The 18,189-nt window shown below is 43.3% G+C and overlaps 1 protein-coding gene and 1 pseudogene across 3 annotated transcripts in view; one reads left to right on the plus strand and one right to left on the minus strand.

The window, feature by feature from the left end:
* ephb1 (EPH receptor B1) overlaps window positions 1-18,189 on the plus strand; it is a 774,921-nt gene that overhangs the window by 476,498 nt on the left and 280,234 nt on the right. The gene's annotated exons all lie outside the window — the stretch shown is intronic.
* Window positions 7,590-8,901, minus strand: LOC140196944 (eukaryotic translation initiation factor 4E transporter pseudogene; annotated as a pseudogene).

Here is an 18,189-nt window from a genome sequence, read left to right on the forward strand (position 1 = left end):
CAGCCAGTCAACACAAAAATAACATGGGTCATCCAAAACATCAAACCTTTCAAAGCAAAATTAATTCATTAAAAGTAAAATAATGGGAGCTGGATCGGAAAGGAAAGGATTTGTAGAACTTTAGGTTGAGGACAGGAGAGGGGATGAGTTGGATTGCTTTTACCCGCAGAACCAGAATGCTCGATGGGCTTCCTTCTCTGCTAAAGTGTGTTTGTGATTCTGTGCACATGGAACTGTCCAATTTACTTATTTTGTCAACAATTAGTTCAGTTTATTCTATTACTTCAATATTTTATGTCATCTTCACCATGCAGACAGCACAGAAGTGGTCAGAATTGTGGATAGTGAGGAAGATTATCATCGGGTACAGCAGGATAGGGATCAGTCGGAGATTAGGGAGGTGAAAGGGCAAATGGAGTTTAATCGAGGCAAGTTTTGTTTATTTATTTGTCCAACACGGGAAAATCTGCAGGTGCTGGAAATCCACAGCAACACACACAAAATGCTGGAGGAACTCAACAGGTCAGGCAGCATCTATGGAAAAGAATAAACAGTCGATGCTTCAGACCAAGACCCTTCTTCTGTACTGAGAGGGAGGGAGGAAGATGCCAGTGTAATGTGAGGGGAGGGGTAAGAGGCTAGCTGGAAGATGACAGGTGAAGAAGCCAGGTCAAAGGCTGAAGAAGAAAGAATCTGATAGGAGAGGAGAGTGTACCATAGGAAGGAGGAAGGGAAGGACGAAGGGGGCCCAGGCAGAAGTAATAGGCAGGTGAGAAGAAGTAAAAGTCAGAGTAGGGAATAAAGGAAGTGGTGGGGGAATATTTTCACCAGAAGGGGGAATCGGTATTCATGCCATCAGGTTGGTGTGTGTCCAGAAGGGGTATAAGGTGTTGCTCTCCACCCTGAAGGTGGCCTCATCTTGGCACATGAGCAGGTCATGGTTCGACATATTTGCACTTGTCTATCTATCAGGAGGACCTCTCCCTATATGGCTCCTTAGATGCTTTGGTCCAGACATCTCTCTTTAAATCTCCCCTTCACCATTATCAACAATCCAAACAATCTGTCCAGGAAAGGCAAATGTTTAACTGCACTTTCTCCAAGCACAGACTAGAAATCACCTGTGCTGTGTCCACAGACTAGCCATCCAACGTGTAGATCACCTGTGCTTTGTCCACAGACTGGGCATCTAAACTGTAGGGCACCTGTGCTCTGTCCACAGTGGCCTTTCCGAGCCTCCAGTTACATGTCACATCAAGTTCCTTTCCAATTCCTGTCCATCCTTGGCCTTCTTCACTGCCGGGGTGAGGTCCATGCTGGAGGAAGAACACTTCATATTCTCTCTGGATAGTTGACAACCCAGTGACAGTCATTGTCCCTCACCACACCACCACAATGATTCCTTTGATCAAACTGCACTGACCTCAATCTTTTTCCTCCCTCTGTTCCTCCTGGTTGTGGGCACGTGGCCAAGTGGTTAAGGCATTCGACTAGCAATCTGAAGGTCGTGAGTTTGAGCCCCAGCTGAGGCATCGTGTTGTGTCCTTGAGCAAGGCACTTAATCACACAGTGCTCTGCGACAACACTGGTGCCAAGCTGTATGGGTCCTAATGCCCTTCCCTTGGACAACATTGGTGTTGTGGAGAAGGGAGACTTGCAGCATGGGCAACTGCCGGTCTTCCATACAACCTTGCCCAGACCTGCGCCCTGGAGAGTGAAGACTTTCCAGGTGCAGATCCATGGTCTCGCAAGACAAACGGATGGTTTAAAAATTCCTCCTGGTTGCATCACCTACCACTCATATAATTACCCACCAGTTCACCCTTTTATCCATCTGGTTCAATCTGCACTTCAACTGTACTCTAATGGTTCCCACTGTCCCTTTCCATAATTACGAGATTCCCACACTGGTGAACTTTGTGTCTCTACCCATGCCTCACTCCCATCACCTCACCTGGTTCCAACTGCCTTTTTTAAAATTCTTATTCCTGTGTCACTCACCAGCCTCTGCCTCTTCCCTGACCTCCACTCACTAGCTCCACCATCTCATCATCCTTCCTGCTCAACCAATCGTCTACTTGCCTCATTCTCACAAATGCTTATGCTGGTGATCCATTCTCTCCATATTCAGTTCTAAAGCATGGTTTCAACCCAAAACATTGACAATCCTTTTCCTTAGCAGATTGTCTGTTGCTCCAGATGCCAGCATCTGCAATCTATTAGTCGTAGAGTCATAGAAATGTACATCACAGAAACATGCCCTTTGGCCCATCTAGTCCATGCCAAACCATTTAAACTGCCTAGTCTCATCAATCTGCTCTGGGACCATAGCCCTCTATACCCTTACCATCCATGTATCCATCTAAACTTTTCTTAAACGTTGAAATTGAGCTGACATGTACCACTTGCACTGCCAGCTAATTCCACATTCTCACAACCCTCTTGAATTTCCTCTCAACTTCCTACCTTTCACCCTTAACCCATGACCTCTAGTTGTAGTCCCACCCAGTGGAAAAAGCCTGCTTGCATTTACCCTATCTATACACCTCATAATTTTGTATACCTCTATCAAATCTCTCCTCAGTCTTCTACATTCCAAGGAATAAAGTCCTAACCTATTCAATCTTTCCTTATTACTCAGGTCCACCAGACCCAGCAATATCCTTATTTGTAAATTTTCTCTGTACTCTTTCAACCTTATTTACATCTTTCCTGTAGGTAGTTGACCAAAACCTGCATACAATACTCCAAATTAGACCTCTCCAATGTCTTACACAACTTCAACATAACATCTCCTGTACTCAGTACTTTAATTTGTGAAGGAAGGCCAATGTGCTAAGTGCTTTCTTTGCAACCCTAACTACCTGTGGCACTACTTTCAAGGAATTATGGATCTGTACTTCCAGATCCCTCTGTTCTATCACACTCCTCAGTGCCCTACCCTCACCATAGAAGCTCTACCATGGTTGGTCCTATCAATGTGCAACACTTGTCTGCATTAAATTCCATCTGTCATTTTTCAGCCCTGTTTAACGTCAGGTCCAGATCCCGCTGCAAGCTTGATAGCCTTCTTCGCTGTCCACTATGCCCCCAACCTTGGTGCCATCCACAAACTTGCTGATCCAGTTTACTGTATAATTATCCAGCTCATTGATACAGATGACAAACAAAAATAGACCCAGCACCGATCCCTGAGGCACACCACTAGTCACAGGCTTCCAGTCAGAGAGGATATCATCTGCTACCACTCTCTGACTTCTGCTGCAAAACCAATACGTAATCTAATTTAACACTTCATCTTGATTGTAGAATGACTGAACCTTCTTGATCAACCTCCCATACAGTACTTGTTAAATGCCTTGCTAAAGTCCATGTAGATAACATCCACTGCATTGCCTTCAACAGCTTTCCTGATAACTTCCTCAAAAAACTATAAGATTGGTAAGAGATGACCTACCACACACGTAGCCATGCTGACTTTCTCTAATCAGTCCATGTCTATCCAAATACTCATACATCTGGCCCTTTCATATATCTGATTTATTTTTAGAGCCTTTCTTTAACAGCAGAAATTAGCTATCCTCCAATCTACCGGTAACTCACCTGTCACTAAGGATGATTTAAAATGTATCTGCTAGGGGCCCTGCAATCTCTGCACTTGCCTCCCACAGGTTCTGAGGGAACACATTGCCAGGCCTTTGAGATTTGTCCACCCTAATTTGCCTCAAGACAGCAAACACCTCCTCCTCTGTATTGTGTATAGGAACTGTGACTTCGCTGTTGCTTTGCCTCACTTCTATAGACGCTGTGTCCATCTCCCTAGAAAATACAGTTGTAAAAAATCCATTTAAGATCTTCCCCATCTCTTTTGGCTCCATGCATAGATTATCATTCTGATCTTCAAGAGGACAATTTTGTCCCTTGAAATCCTTTTGCTCTCAGCATATCTGTAGAATTCCTTAGGATTCTCCTTCACCTTGTCTACGAGAGTAACCTCATGCCTTCTGTTAGCCCTCCTGATTTTTTGTGTTCTCTTGTTTTTCTTATACTCCTCAAGTACCTCATTAGTTCCTGCCAGTCTTTACTTGCTATGCACCTCATTTTTTTCTTATCCAGGGCCTCAATATCTCTCAAAAACCAGGGTTCTCTAAATTTGTTCTTCTGCCATTTATTCTAACAGTTACATAAAAGCTTTGTACTCTCAAAATTTCACTTTTGAAGACCTCTACTTACCAAGTACACCTTTGCCACAGAACCACCTGTTCCAATCCACACTTGCCAGGTCCTTTCTGATGCCCTCAAAATTGGCCTTTCTCCAATTTAGAATCTCAACTCGAGGAGCAAGCCTAGCCTTTTCCATTATTGCTTTGAAACTAGTGGCATTGTGGTCACCGGATGCAAAGTGTTCCCCTGCCCTGTCTCATTACCTAATAGGAGATCAAGTATTGCACACTCTCATGTTGAGACTTTTACGTACTGATTAAGTAAACTTTCCTGAACACATTTGATAAACTCTATTCCATCCAGTGCTTTTGCAGTATAGGAGTCCCAGCCAATATGTGGAAAGTTAAAATCTCTACTGTTACAATCTTATGTTTCTTGCTGCAGAATCTCTGGCTGCAGTCTGCAATCTCTCTACAAATGTGTTCCTCCAAGTTCCATGGACTGTTGAGTGGTCAATGCTATAGCCCCATTAATATGGCCATAACTTCCTTATTCCTCAGTTCCACCCATAAAGCCTCACTTGACGAGTTCTCCTGTCTGCACTGTCTGAGTACTACCATGACAGTTTACCTGGATAGTAATGCCAGCCCTCCCCCTTTAATCCCTCTTGCTCTGTCACATCTAAAACAGCGGATCCCCTGAATATTGAGCTGCCAGTCCTGCCCCTCCTGCAACCAAGCCTCACTAAAAGCTACAGTGTCATTATTCCAGGTGTTGATCCACACCCTGAACTCATCTGCCTTTCCTACGATACTACTTGTATTGAAATTTACACAATTCAGGTCATTAGTCTCACCGTGCTCAACCTTTTGAGTCCTGATTTTGTCTGAGGTCTTACCAGTATTTGTCTCCAAAACCACTCCACAATCTGTTCTGGCACTCTGTTTTAAACCTGTGTGTTAAACTGTATGATCTTCCTGTTTCTGGCCTCAGTAGCATGCACAGCTAATCTGAGATCATAACCCTTGATATCCTGCCTTTGGATTTAGCACCTAATTCCTCGATCTCACTTCACAGAACCTCTTCACTTGTCCTGTCCACATCATTGTTACCTATATGGACCCCAATCTCTGGCTGCTTACCCTCCTACTTAAAGAATGCTGAGGACTCAATCTGTGATGTCTTGGACCCTGGCACACAGGGGGTAACATACCATCATGGAATATTGTTCTCATCCACAGAACTACCTTTCTGTTCCCCAAACTAATGAATACCCTGTCACCATAGCTTGCCTCTTCTTTCCCCCACTCCTTCCCTTTTGAGCCACAGAGCCACACTTAATTCCAGACACCTGACTGCTGTGATTTCCCCCACCTCCCCTAACAGTATGCAAAGTGGTATACCTGTTGTTGAGGGGGATGGCCACAGGGGTACACTACATTGGCTGTTTAGCCTCTTTCCCCTTGTTGAACATCACCCAGTTTCCTGTGTCCTGCAACTTGAGTGTAACTACCTCTCTATCTGTCCTGTCTATCAACCCCTCAGCCTTTCAAAAGATCTGGAATTCATCCAGTTCCAGCTCCAACTCCAACTCTTTAACCCAGTGTGTTAGAAGCTGCATCTGAATGCACTTCTCCCCAGTGAAGTCATCAGGGACACTGGAGGTCTCCCTGCCTTCCCACATACTGCATGAGGAGCATTCAACTATCCCTACTATTTCAACTATGCAATTGTAAAGAAGGGAACAACAAATAAACTGAAAACTATAATCTACCTACAGCTTTTTGCCTTTTCTCACTCAAGCCTTGAAGGGCTAAAGTGTCAAATCCCTACTCCAACAATGGCTGCTCCAATAATTCACCAGCAGAGGGGCTAGGAGCTTTACAAGAAGTTCGCTCATTCAGTTGTTACACACATCATTTGATATGTTATAATTTTGGCCAAGCAGTCTGCTGGAAAGTGACAAGGTATCGACCTACGTAATGGTATCTAACCTCTGGGCATTCCTTGAGAAACCTTCTGTTTCTTGTTGTCTGGTTAGTGAGAGCTAACACCAGCATTTATAGCTTACCTTATGGTCAAGTTGGAAGTGTGAGTAGGGGGAAAGATCACGCCATATCTTTGGGACTGAGGTAACTCTAGGTTTACTTCTGTTATTCATTTACAGGATGTGGGTGTTGCTGGCAAGGCCAGTGTTTATTGTTCATCCTTAATTGACATTAAGCAGCCTTCCTGGAACAGTGCCAAGTCTGTGTGATGAAAGTTCTCCCTCAGTTTCAGTGGGGAGTTCCAGGATTTTGATGTAGCAGTGATGAAGGAAGCCCTGTGTGAGTAGGAAGAAAACATGGACATGGTTCTCATGAATCTGCTACTCTCATCAATGGCACAGATCAAGGGATTGAGGGATGCTATTGAAAGTCATAGTGAGTTGCTTTAACTGAAACAGATGATACACATTGTAAAAACTATACGCAACATCTCATCAAAGATTCCCAACATCCCCCTTCTCACGGCTACCACCAGGCAGGAGATATAGAAGGCTGAAGTGCCGTACTGTCAGGTTAAAGAACATCTACTTTCCCCAACCATTCAGTTCTTGAACAAATCTGTATAGCCCTGATTACTGAGTTTAATAACACAATGACCACTAAAATTGTCTTTTTTTGTTCCTATTGTGTTCTCCCTCTGAAACATGGTAGTTAATTTATATATAATTGTGATTGCTGCTTATCTGATGCTCTGGTGCTGCTGCAAGTAAAGTGTTTTATTGCAGCTGTGCTTGCAGGTCCTTGTGCATATGACCATAAATTGGGCTTTGAATTTGACTTTTTAGGTTGAATGGCTAGCCTCTGACTTTCCTGGCCTCACTTTCATCCATGGAATGCTTCATATTGTTGGGGGAGACGTTTTAACGTAATTTGGAAAAGATTATCACTGCTTGGACATAACATATGGAGTGTTATTTTTGTGGTACTGGGAAGCCGAGTGGCTATGAATAACACACTCGCGAGATGGAGAGCTGTTTATTTTGCTTGTAATTCATCCGCCCAGAATGCCCTCCCACATCACATTCAGTACGTAACACACACGGAAGCTCAGCAGCTACCCATAAGGGTCAAAATATTCATGAATACGTAACATGTAATTCCCCCCCCCTCTTATTTTACAGGTTTCTCTCCCTTCCCATACACAGAGCAGCTGCTGAACTATTAACATTCAATGGAGTCATCATCAAATTCAACCAACAACAATAGACATACTATTTCTACGCTAGGGAAAGAGGGTAGACTGCCTCTATTCCCAGGCATAATCCTGGGGATTATTCTGCCCCATGTGCTGAGGGTTAGTCACTAAACTAGAGCTTCGATCTGTCTGGAGTCACCTGCTCCTGTGAGGCGACTGACAACCTGGCGACGGTGCCACAGTCATCTTATCTCTTGCTGGTGTACGTACAGATCTTTGCTTGGGTACTGTATTGTCTGTAGGGGCACCTCAGAAAGCGCAGATGGTGAGGGACAGATGCCTTGCTGATTAAGGACTGGTGTGTCATGATTCTGACTGCCAAGCAGGTCACCTAAAGTATCTGGGGATGGAACCCGAATTACAGGGGGCAGTAGGATTTTTGGAGATTTTGATTGCAAAGGCAAGGTTCCATTTTCCTTCCACTGTTAACTAGCTTGTTGAAAGCAGTCATGTCTTTTGTATTCATTTAGGACTAGATGATGCAGTTAGAATCTGCTCCAAATATTCCACCATGAATGGGGTGGCAAGCTACATACCTCTCGAATTCCATTTTGAGACCCTCCATCTCTTTTACAGACAAAACCAGTCCAGTCTGTGAACTCTCCGTTGTATTCTCCCTGCTGGCAGTGAGACTGGACAGCAGTGATTTCACATCCACATTTATTTTTCGCAGTATTTACGAACTATCTACCTTTTTGCTAATCTTGTTATTATCTTCTCATGATGGAATGATAGCAAAGTAATTTCCAAGCTATGTTGGGATCCTCTGCTCCAGACCAGCAAGACTCTCAAGTTCTTCATGTGGGGTAGACTGCAGGCTACTATAGCAACTGCCTGCTGTGCTTTAAGTTACTTGAAAACAATTGACTGACCTGTCAGGGTGACACTGATCCTTCACCAAACACCTCTTCCATCATTGATGCTAGATCAGGTACACTTTTCTCCATGTTAAAGAACTCATTGTAGTCAAAGTCCTCCACTGAGAGTTCAGGCAATGCTGTTTCCCTAGAAACCTCTTGGCCAGCTTCTGATGCAGAAACGGTAGGTATCTCTGCTTGGGCAGCACCATTGCATTCTAGACCTTCTTTAAGGGTTCCTGATCACTTCCTCCGCCTCTTTTCCTATCTTGGATTCTCCAAAAGCACTTTATCATCAAAGCCTGTCAGCTGTATAGTTTCTGATTGATTAGTGGAGCCATCAAAAAACCATTCTGGTTCCTCTTTAGTATAGGAATCACATGGCCTCAGTTCACTAAAAACATGTTTGCCATCGCCAAAGCTTCAGCACTGAGGACTGAATACAACATCAAGATCTTCTTTCTTTATTCTCTCTTGTAGATCTGCAATTATTTGCTTAAGAACTCTCTCTGAATCTGAAACACAGTCTTTCTTAGTACCGTGCAGTGGTGAACTCCTGCCAGAACTGCTTACAAGAATGCATGCCACTTTTCAGGGTCATAGATGTCTTCACTGTCATATTTTTTCCGAAAGACATGCCGGCTCTGCTTTGCATGAGGGTGCTGTTTGATTCCTAGTAGCTTTTCCTTGGAATATCTATATGGTTTCTTCATGCCACACATTTTCATTGTATCATATAATTGATTTTTTTCCCCCAATCCATCCCTTTTTATCCGCCAAGGCTCAGCAGCCTCCTCCGCCGCTCTACTAAGAACCCAGGCTTAATAGCTGGCTTAACGTTGATTCCTTTCTTACTGCCCAGTTCTCCATTGAATACTTCTGCATGTTTCTTCAATACCTCTTGTAGACCAGTGATCCCACCAACCAAGTGCACTTTGTACCAGTTGAGTTTGAGCTGCTCCGAACACAAGGAGCCCAGAAGTGCAGGATAGCTACCCTTAACAATGTACAATGGAACTATTTTTCTGTGTTCAATGATCTGCGCTGGAACATTTACCTTCCACCTCACTGGAGCAATCTCACTAGTGTAAGTCGTTAAAGTCAGCCTTGCCCTTTCTGTGGTGAGCTGCTGCAATTTTTCCTTATAAACTGTCTCAGACGCTAGTGATACTGCAGCACGCATGCCCTCTGGCATCCTCACCGTGGCCCCATCAACTGCAGGGTCACTCAATAGCCATCCTTGTGTCCTGAAACAGATAAAGCATGCAAAGCTTCTTCAACGTCAGTCCATCTTCAGTATGCTCCATCTTGTTCACATTTCTTTTTGTTTTCCTGAAAGTCATTTTTCGTTATTGCAGTGTTTTTGGTTGATGTTGTCTTTTTACTTTTACAGTTGTGTTCAATATGTTCCTTTTTGCCACAGCTTCGACATTCTAAATCCTTATACCAGCATTCTTTTGCTGAATGCCTGGTTTGCTATAATGGTAACACTGATTGTCAATAAATGGCTTATTCTCAAAGTCAGTAGAAACTTTATGAACTTGGGAAATGCGTTTAATATTTGTGCTTCCTTAGCTGCCATCTCCATTGATGTACTAATCTCAGTTTTCTTCTGTACTGTTAGTCTGTCTTCTGTAAGCAAAGATTTCTGAATTGCCTCACTACACAGAGCACATATGAGTCTATCATGTAATTTATTGTTCAATGACTGCTTGAAGTATCAGTATTCAGACAATTGGTTCAGCATGGCCACAAGCTGTGAAATAGCCTCACCTTCCTCTTAATTACTTTTATAAAACCTAAACCTCTCAGCAATAATCAAAGGTTTAAGTCAGTCGTGGTCCTTTAAGACTTTAACTACCTCTTCATAATGTTTATCACCAGGCTGAGCAGGTTGCACTAGACTGAATAATAAATTAAATGTGTTTGCACTCATTACAGTCAGAAAAGTTAGAACATGAATATCATCTGAAATTTGATTTGCCTGTGCAAAGTATTCAAATTTTTCAGTATAGGTACTCCATTGCTCTGCTATTTCATTATACTGCCCCTTACTTCCAAACATTGTCACCATTTCCAAACATTCACGTTCCAGAAAATTGAACTCATCTTATCCATCTCTCTCTCTCTGAATTGTTTTCTTTAACCATCCTGATCTTGTTCTCTCCCCTTGGATTCTTCACCATGCTTCCTGCGACCATTCACTAATCATGTTTTTTGTTCACCCACTTTACTTCCACTCGGACTTTTCTAGGTAAATAGAACAAGTCAATAAATATCATGTGAGGGCGTCACCTCATTACCCGTTGTTGTTTGTGGTACTGGGAAGCCAGGTGACTGTGAATAATACACGAGAGACAGAGAGGTGAGGAAAAAACGTGCTTCACCATGATATTCCGGTACTCACCGTAATATTCCAGATTTCACCATAGTATTCCATGATTCACCGTAGTATTCCAGTATTCACAGTGGCATTCCAATATTCACAGTGGCATTCCATTATTCACCATGATATTCCAGTATTCACCGTAACGTTCCAGATTTCACTGTGGTATTCCAGTATTCACAGTGGCATTCCAATATTCACCGTAATATTCCAGTATTCACAGTGGCATTCCAGTATTCGCCGTAATATTCTAGTGTTCAGTGGTATTCCATGATTCACCGTGATATTCCAGTATTCACCGTAATGTTCCAGATTTCACTGTATATTCCAGTATTCACAGTGGCATTCCAGTATTCACCATCGTATTCCAGTATTCACAGTGGCATTCCAGTATCCACAGTGGTATTCCAATATTCTCCGTAATATTCCAGTATTCACAGTGGCATTCCAGTATTCACAGTGGTAGTCCAGTATTCACCGTAATATTCCAGTATTCACCGTGGTATTCCAATATTCTCTGTGATATCCCAGTATTCACCATTGTATTTCAGTATGGAAAAGGATAGAATCAGGGAGGACAGGAAAATTTTTAACTGGGGAAGGGCAAATTATGAGGCTACAAGGCTAGGGTTTGCAGGTGTGAATTGGGATGATGTTTTTGCAGGGAAATGTACTATGGACATGTGGTCGATGTTTAGGAATCTCTTGCAGGATGTTAGGGATAAATTTATCCCGGTGAGGAAGATAAAGAATGGTAGGGTGAAGGAACCATGGGTGACAAGTAGGGTGGAAAATCTAGTCAGGTGGAAGAAGGCAGCATACATGGCGTTTAGGAAGCAAGGATCAGAAGGGCCTATTGAGGAATATAGGGTAGCAAGAAAGGAGCTTAAGAAGGGGCTGAGGAGAGCAAGAAGGGGACATGAGAAGGCCTTGGCAAGTAGGGTAAAGGAAAACCCCAAGGCATTCTTCAATTATGTTAAGAACAAAAGGACGACAGGAGTGAAGGTAGGACCGATTAGAGATAAAGTTGGGAAGGTGTGCCTGGAGGCTGTGGAAGTGAGCGAGGTCCTCAATGAATACTTCTGTTCGGTATTCACCAATGAGAGGGAACTTGATGATGGTGAGTACAATATGAGTGAGATTGATGTTCTGAAGCATGTTGATATTAAGGGAGAGGAGGTGTTGGAGTTGTTAAAATACATTAGGACGGATAAGTCCTCCAGGCCTGATGGAATATTCCTCAGGCTGCTCCACGAGGCGAGAGAAGAGATTGCTGAGCCTCTGGCTAGGATCTTTATGTCCTCGTTGTCCATGGGAATGGTACCGGAGGATTCCAGGGAGGTGAATGTTGTCCCTTTGTTCAAAAAAGGTAGTAGGGATAGTCTGGGTAATTATAGACCAGTGAGCCTTACGTCTGTGGTGGGAAAACCGTTGGAAAAGATTCTTAGAGATAGGATCTATGGGCATTTAGAGAATCATGGTCTGATCAGGGACAGTCAGCATGGCTTTGTGAAGGGAAGATCGTGTCTAACAAGCCTGATAGAGTTCTTTGAGGAGGTGACCAGGCATATAGATGAGGGTAGTGCAGTGGATGTGATCTATATGGATTTTAGTAAGGCATTTGACAAGGTTCCACACGGCAGGCTTATTCAGAAAGTCAGAAGGCATGGGATCCAGGGAAGTTTGGCCAGGTGGATTCAGAATTGGCTTGCCTGCAGAAAGCAGAGGGTCGTGGTGGAGGGAGTACATTTGGATTGGAGGGTTGTGATTCGTGGTGTCCCACAAGGATCTGTTCTGGGACCTCTACTTTTGGTGATTTTTATTAACGACCTGGATGTGGGGGTGGAAGGGTGGGTTGACAAGTTTGCAGACGACACAAAGGATGGCGGTGTTGTGGATAGTGTAGAGGATTGTCAAAGATTGCAGAGAGACATTGATAGGATGCAGAAGTGGGCTGAGAAGTGGCAGATGGAGTTCAACCCGGAGAAGTATGAGGTGGTACACTTTGGAAGGACAAACTCCAACGCAGAGTACAAAGTAAATGGCAGGATACTTGGTAGTGTGGAGGAGAAGAGGGATCTGGGGGTACATGTCCACAGATCTCTGAAAGTTGCCTCACAGGTAGATAAGGTAGTTAAGAAAGCTTATGGGGTATTAGCTTTCATAAGTCGAGGGATAGAGTTTAAGAGTCACGATGTAATGATGCAGCTCTATAAAACTCTGGTTAGGCCACACTTGGAGTACTGTGTCCAGTTCTGGTCGCCTTACTATAGGAAGGATGTGGAAGCATTGGAAAGGGTACAGGCGAGATTTACCAGGATGCTGCCTGGTTTAGAGAGTATGCATTATGATCAGAGATTAAGGGAGCTAGGGCTTTACTCTTTGGAGAGAGGGAGGATGCGAGGAGACATGATAGGGGTATACAAGATAATAAGAGGAATAGATAGAGTGGACAGCCAGCGCCTCTTCCCCAGGGCACCATAGAACATTACAGCACAGAAACAGGCCTTTTGGCCCTTCTTGGCTGTGCCGAACCATTTTTCTGCTTAGTCCCACTGACCTGTAACTGGACCATATCCCTCCATACACCTCTCATCCATGTACCTGTCCAAGTTTTTCTTAAATGTTAAAAGTGAGCTCGCATTTACCACTTCATCTGGCAGCTCATTCCACTCTCCCACCACTCTCTGTGTGAAGAAGCCCCCCCAATGTTCCCTTTTAACTTCTCCCCCTTCACCCTTAACCCACGTCCTCTGTTTTTTTTCTCCCCTAGCCTCAGTGGAAAAAGCCTGCTTGCATTCACTCTATCTATACCCATCATAATTTTATATATCTCTATCAAATCTCCCCTCATTCTTCTATGCTCCAGGGCATAAAGTCCTAACCTATTCAACCTTTCTCTGTAACTGAGTTTCTCAAGTCCCGGCAACATCCTTGTTGCACCACTGCTCAATACAAGAGGACATGGCTTTAAGGTAAGCGGTGGGAATTTCAAGGGGGATATCAGAGGAAGGTTTTTTACTCAGAGAGTGGTTGGTGTGTGGAATGCACTGCCTTAGTCAGTGGTGGAGGTAGATACACTAGTGAAATTTAAGAGACTACTAGACAGGTATTTGGAGGAATTTAAGGTGAGGGGTTATATGGGAGGCAGGGTTTAAGGGTCGGCACAACATTGTGGACCGAAGGGCCTGTACTTTGCTGTACTATTCTATGTTCTATTCACCATGGTATTCCAGTATTCTCCATGGTAATCCCAGTGTTCACCGTGATATTCCAGTATTCACCGTGGTACAGTATTCCAATATTCTCCGTGATATTCAGTATTCACCGTGATATTCCAGTATTCACCATGGTATTCCTGTTCCCTACTGTATCCCAAAGACATGCACGCCGTTTTATAATTCTTGTTGAGTATTATTAATTACCTCTTTGTGTAAGAAGTGATCAAGTGAAGCTTGAACAAGTGTGAAAGAGCATTCAATATAGAAGGCAAGCTGTACTATTCTGGGTGGTGACTTGTGATGACTTCTGTTGTCTAGGGGAAACTACGTGTTTAGTGGGATGTCCAAGGAATGGGTCTGGACCTATCATCCAGGCCAAGGTTCCTCCCAGTCCTCATGGTCCTCCTGCATGTTGTTGTCGAAATGAGCCGGATCTGTGTGCTGCTGGTGATGTCATTTTACTTTGCACTTGGATAACATGGGCAGCATAGTTAGCTAACAGATCTATTCCTGAACTTGAATGCTGACAGTGTGGAGTAACTTCAGGGATTTCCTCCACACCCTCTGATTTCCTTTCTCAACCCAAAGACATGGGTTACAGAGTCAATTGCCCACTGTAAACTGCCTCTGGTGTATAGAATCTGGCGGGAGTTGTTGAGAAATTGGGGAGAGTAAAAATTGGGATTGTTATAGGATTGGCAGTTGACCCTTCAATGACTGAATTAGACATTAAAAGATACTTGGTCGGGTCCATGGATAGGAAAGCTGCAGTGGGATAAGGGCCAAATGTGACTGGCTTAGTTGGGACTCTTGGTCAGCTTGGATTAGCTGGGCCATGGACCCCTTGCTTAATGGTATTAATCCATGGCATAAAATTGGTTGGGAATCCTTCATTTGGGCCAAAGGCCCTGTTTCTATCCTGTATGATTCTGTGACTCCATTTCCTGAGAGCAGAGAGATGAGAAATGTCGACATCTGAGCAGCTGGTTTTGGAGAATTTTAAACGCCGCAGTTATCACGTACTTAAATTTATTAATATCACGAAATAATTCCTACCCGTACAAATTCAGTCAGAGGAAATTTGATTTATCTTTTAGGATTCGGAAAATTTGTATGATAAGTAACAGTTATTTCCAGCTGGGAGATGATTGAACACTATCTGTTGCTGTGATTACCTGGATTGAAAAATGGCTGTTTAATAGTCTGTACACTGATAGTTGAAGCTAAGCATAATGTCATTCATTCATGAGGCATCACCATTTTCCAAGTAGTTAAAAATTATGTTTCATTTTCTTCCATGAAAGGTCACCGGATCTCTGGGTAGTAAATCAAAACATTCAAAAAAGGGCAATGTTTTCACACAGTGGATAAACGGAATGAACTGCCAGAGGCAGGTTCAGTGACAATGTTAAATAGGCATTTGCTCAGGTCCATGATAAGAAGGGATGAGAGGGATACAGGCCAAATGCAGGCAAATGGGATGAGCTCAGATAAGCAATTTGATTAGCATGGGTGCACAGAACTATTTCTCTAAATAGTCATATTACAACACGTTAGACATATCTTCATCAATCTGCAGTAGGCTTACTGATTTGTCCATTAAAGGTGTTGTGTAGAAACGATTAAAGGTTCAAACACAAACTCAGTTGTTTTCAGTAGGTCCAAAATTAAATAAATCCCTTTTAAAAATAGTAAGACGTACTGTTTAATGACCCAAGATAGAGAGTCATGAATGTTAAGCACTCATAGTGAATCAAATAGTAAGGAAAACAGATTTTAATTTTAGCAACACACATAAAAGTTGCTGGTGAACTCTGCAGGCCAGGCAGCATCTCTAAGGAAGAGGTATAGTCGACGTTTTGGGCCGAGACCCTTCTTAAAGTTAGGAGTCATAGGGTCACAGATTTGAAATGACCTTCCACTCAGCAAGTCCACAGCAACCATCAACATCCCATTTACACTAATCTTATTTATTTATTTATTCTCCCCACATTCCCATCAGGTCCCCAGATCCCACCACACACACACGCACACGCCCATTCCCACACACACATTCATACACACACATATACATACACACACACACACACACACACACTCCCACACATACATTCATTCATATATACACACACAGACACACACACACTCACAAACTCTGATACACACATGCACACATTCATACTCTCTCTCACACACAAGCACACACATTCACACACTCACTCTAACTCACATACTCTTGCATTCACACTCTCATGCAGTCTCACACATACACACAAACTCACGCAGTTACACACATTCACACTCACACACATATAGTCTCATACGGACATACTCACACGTACTTACACATACATTCACACACACACACATACAACACTCTTACACGTACACACATTCATACTCAGACATACATATGCTCCCTCACAAACACACTCGTATGCACACACTCTCTCTCGCGCACACACACACACACACTCACACTCGCATATGCACACATTCTCACTTTCACACACACAAAATGGCCAATTAACATACCAACCCACAAGAGAGGAAAACAGAAACTGAAGCAGGGCACTTGGCTCCTTACGCCTGCCATTCCATTCAATATAATCATTGCTGATCTGCCCAGGTCTCCTGTCCTTCTACTGCCAGATCCCCAAAGCCCTCAGTTCAATGATCTTTAAAAAACTTATCCACTTCCTCTTTAAAAGAGCCTGTGATATTACTGGAAAGCTACGAGAATGGACAGATGACTGAATGATTGGCAGAAGGCCAAGGGTGGGATTAAGGGGAGATTTTTCTGGTTGACCACCAGAGTAGTGGTGTTCCACAAGGGTCGATGTTGAGTGTACTCTTTTTCACATTAGAAGGCAATGATTTGGGTGATGGAATTGATTGCCTTGTGGCCAAGTTTGCAGATAATACAAAAATAAGTGGAGGGTCTGGTCATGTTGAGGAAGCAGAGTCTTTAGAAAGATTTGGGCTGGTTATGAGAATGGGCAAAAAAAGTGGCAAATGGAATACAGCATCGGGAAGTATATGGTCATGCACTTTGGCAGAATGATTAAAGGTGTAATCTCTTTTCTGAACAGAGAATGAATTCCAAAATCAGAGGCAAAAAGGGACTTGGAAGTCCTAATGCAGGATTCCATAAAAGTTAGCATTCAGGCTGAATCAGTAACGAAGGCAAGTGCGATGTTAGCATTCATTTCAAGCAGATAAATATAAAAGCAAGTACTGTATCTAATACTGTATTCATTTCAAGAAGATAAATATAAAAGCAAGTACTGTATCTATTATAAGGCATTGGTCTGACACATAAGTATTATTGTGAGTAGCTTTGGGCCCATATCTAAAAAAGGATGTTCTGGCATTAGAGACGTTCTAGAGGAGGTTTATGAGAATTATTCCGGGAATGAAAGGATTAGTTTCTGAGGAGAGTTTGTCCTGTATTTGCTGGAGTTTAGAAGAAGCGGTGGGGGGGGGGGGGATATCACTGAAACATACTGAATGTGGAAAAGTCTCGATAGAGTGGACATGGAGAGGATGTTTCCAATAGTTGGGAAGTCTAGAACCAGCAGACACAGCCTTGGGAATATAAGGACGTCCCCTTAGAAAAGAGATGAAGAGGAATTTCTTCAGCCAGAGGGTGGTGAATCTGGGAAATTCATTGCCACAGATAGCTGCGGAGACAATTGATTATATTTAAAGCAGACGCTGATAGTTTCTCAATGAGTAAGGATGGTGAAGGGTATGGAGAGATGGTAGGGGAAAGGGGTTCCGAGAGAAAATCAATCAGCCATGATGGAATGGCAGAGCAGACTCAGTGGGTTGAATGGCCTGTATCTACTCTATGTCTTATGGTCTTGTGCACTTCAAAAAATCTGGCCACCCTGGGAGAAAAGCAGAGCTCCTGGAAGCAATGCAGATTGTCATGGGGAGAACGTACCGACTCACCACAGACTGCACTAAGATCAGAAATGAATCAGGCTTATTGGGGCTATGAGGCAGTGACCAGCCAGCTGAACCCCTATGGCACATTACAGCAGGTGATCAGATGTGGAATGCACTGTGTACAAAGATGAAGAAACATTCGGAATTCCAGGGAAAGAATAGAGCAGAGAGGAGCTCTACCTGAGCCAAATCTGGCACCCATGTAGGGGGTGAGGAGAGGGCAGTGAGGGTGAAAGGTTTATATCAGTCAGGACCCTGGGTCACTAAAAGTCAGTTCATTGGGTCTTTGGGATTAGTGGACGTGCTACGTTCGAGACGACTGCAAGGTGGGCTTACAGTTGGCCATTAAACGTATCTGTCAGGC

Source organism: Mobula birostris, chromosome 4 (genome assembly GCF_030028105.1).
Source record: "Mobula birostris isolate sMobBir1 chromosome 4, sMobBir1.hap1, whole genome shotgun sequence".
Lineage (NCBI taxonomy): Eukaryota > Metazoa > Chordata > Chondrichthyes > Myliobatiformes > Myliobatidae > Mobula > Mobula birostris.